This window comes from Meleagris gallopavo, chromosome 17, assembly GCF_000146605.3.
Source record: "Meleagris gallopavo isolate NT-WF06-2002-E0010 breed Aviagen turkey brand Nicholas breeding stock chromosome 17, Turkey_5.1, whole genome shotgun sequence".
Classification (NCBI taxonomy): domain Eukaryota; kingdom Metazoa; phylum Chordata; class Aves; order Galliformes; family Phasianidae; genus Meleagris; species Meleagris gallopavo.
This window is the reverse complement of record NC_015027.2, coordinates 8,294,525-8,297,570: the sequence shown is the minus strand read 5'-3', so window position 1 is coordinate 8,297,570 and position 3,046 is coordinate 8,294,525.

The following is a 3,046-nucleotide window of genomic DNA, read 5'->3' as shown; positions in this document are numbered from 1 at the left end:
TTTTCTTTTTGTCTTTCCCCTCACAAGACGCAGAGCCAAGCAGAAGCTTGTTTCCAAGGATCCAGTGACATCTCAACAAGAAAGAGCAAAACTTCCAGATGAGTTTTCGATGAAACATAGAGAAAGCATAGCAGAAGGATAAACGGTCCACAGCAACAAAGATAGCATACTACGTGAAACTGTTGGTTCTATCATTTAGTTTCTGCTTCCAATATAATGACTGTTCAATTGCATGGGAAATGCTTACAGACTTCATGGGATTGTATAACAGCCAACTCATCCTACAGTGTATCGTAAGGAAGGGATATTGCTTCTGAAAGCATCAATCTTAAAGTTATGTGTATTGGTTTCTTCTATCAGGCACATTTCAGACAACAGAACCAAAGTTTTGACAAAATCCAGAAGACTTTGTGGTTTCTCTAAACTTTTCCTCTCATCTTTTACTTACAAAATAATAAAATGAAAATGATCCTGACCTACAACACTAACCTTTATCAGAGAAGCACACATCTTCTCTGGGGCCATTTGCAGCCAGTTTAGATATGAGGGCTGCTCTGAAAGTACCGCCTCCTCTTTCATGACACTGGCAGATCAAGACAAACCTTTGTAATGTGGTGGAAAGTGCAGCAACGACAGCAGAACAACAAAGTCCTAGGCTGCAGCAAGTGAAAAGTTACTCAAACACAACAAGCCACAAAAACAAAGGAAAGAAGCTGCTTACCTTCAGAAGGCCTCAGGTGCACAGGGATCTCCAGCAAGCTCCCCTTACCTCCACTGCCAACCCTTAAAGGAGGTGTGGGAAGGGGTGGAACCAAGACCCAGATTACTCAGGTACACTGCATGCACCTGAGCTCCCCTGGGTTGGCCCTGCCTTCCCACCAGGTGCTCAATCACTGCTGCAGGCCGTTCTGCTACAACCTTCCCGCCAACTTCCCATTCCATTCTGTTGCTGTGTGACAGATGGCAGCGGAGGGGCAATCTGACAAATGACATCTGACATGAAAATGCATAAGAAGCAAAGGTGTGGAACTGAATTTCTCCATGGGGAAGAAATGGCCCCCACTGACATTCATCAGCTCTTGGTGAACATTTATGGAGACCCAGCAGTGGATGTGAGTGCAGTGAGGGGTGGGTGGTGCATTTCAGCTGTGGTGACAGCGATGTGAAAGACATCTTACCTGCCATCCTGTTCCTTAGTGTCACCAGCACACAGAATGCTTACAAACAAAACCATGTTAATAATGAAATTGAAACAATCAATTTAATGTATCTCCCAAAGTTTGCTCTTCCAGCACTCCTTGGCAAAGCCGCCTTTGCTCACTCCACACTCTGCTTCCTTCACCAACCACTCATGCATACAGTTGGTATATGTGCATATGTGCCAGCTACACAATTTGCTTTCAGCCAGTTTGTTGATCATGGTCATTCCTTGGTCTTTTCTTTCAGAGCTCTCTTTTTTTTTTTTTTTTCTAATAGGTTATTTTTTTCTTTCTGTAATACAGAGTCATTTCTATTTCAATTTACTGTATTCAAGATCACCCATTTGCATTGTGCAATTTTCTGCTTGTGGTTTGTGGCCGCTGTTCACAAATAACAGCGATGGCAATAACAACAGTAGCTAATAAGTAATGAATCATTTTATACTTCTTAGTACACGGTCTGAGAGGTTCTTTTCAGTGTGTGCTGTCCCAGCAGAATGTAAAATCTGTACGTTTTGTCCTTGCCTGTTGACACAGCCATGATTTCCCAGCAGTTTATGAATGAAAGACCTTAGAAAAGTAGAACCAAAGAGCTGCAAAAGTTGGTAATTCTTTCACTGTCAACAAGGGTTTCACGATGCACAACTGGCTTTGCAAACCTTTTGGGTCGTAGGCTGGAGGCACAATAAATTGGCAAAAGTGCCCCTTTGAGTATATATTAGGTGATGTGGTATATACGAATCCATTATTTAGTATCTTCTTTTTTCTCCTGCTTTTAATATATCTCACAACAGCCAAAAGAGATTTTAGCACGTTTTTCACCTCATGGTTGTGTACAATGAGAGCTTTCTGCATACTAAGAATGAGGCATATAGTGTGTATTGATGTAACACCATAACAAGGCACTGAAACTGTGTTTTGTGGCTGACACATTCAGAGTAGTAAAATGGGTCTCTCTCTCCTTCGTAGATATTTGAAGGTGTCATTACACAGCAAAAGTATGAAGAAGCGGAAAGAACAAGAATGTAATGACAAGGGCTTCAAGCTAAAAGAGGGGAGATTGAGGTTGGATGCGAGGAAGCAATTCCTCACTCAGAAGGCAGTGAGGCCCTGGCAGTGCTGCCCAGAGCTGTGGTGCCCCATCCCTGGAGGTGCCCGAGGCCATGGATGGGCCCTGGGCAGCCTGAGCTGGGGGCAGCCGGCACACGGCAGGGCTGGGGGATCTCTGAGCTCCCCACCAACCTCAGCCATTTTGTCATTCTATGATTTGTGTTAGACAAAACAAGACTAACTTTTCCCTGATTGCTTTCTGTTTGTTTGCTTGGTTCTTTTTTGCTGTTGGTGTTTGCTTTCTGTTATTTACTTTTTAGCAAAGAAGTGCTGGCACTGCTAAAATGTCTCACAAGTCAGCGAAGAAACCTCTGCAGAAGTCTAGACTCTGGCTTCATTATGTATGACCTTGAGAAATAAATAGCTTTTCTACCCACATGGAGATAGAAAAAGAAGAAAAGGAAAGCCATCTGAATTTGCATTCACCATTTTCAAATAGAGACAACGAGCTCTTCCCCTCAGTTCTGTGGTCTGTCAGTAGCTGTGTATTTGTCTCTATGTATGCTATGTAACCTAGACTCACAGAATGGTTGGAGATGGAAGGGACACTCAAAGGCTGTTTGTTCCCACTGGCTGCAGTGCACAGGGACACCCACAGCTCCAGCAGTGCTCACAGCCACGTCCCCTGACCTATCCAAATCTCCCCCGTTCTATTTAGAGCCCATTTCCCCTTGTCCTATTACACAGAACCTGCTGCAGGGTCTGTCCCTTCTTTCTTACGGCCCCTTTGGACACTG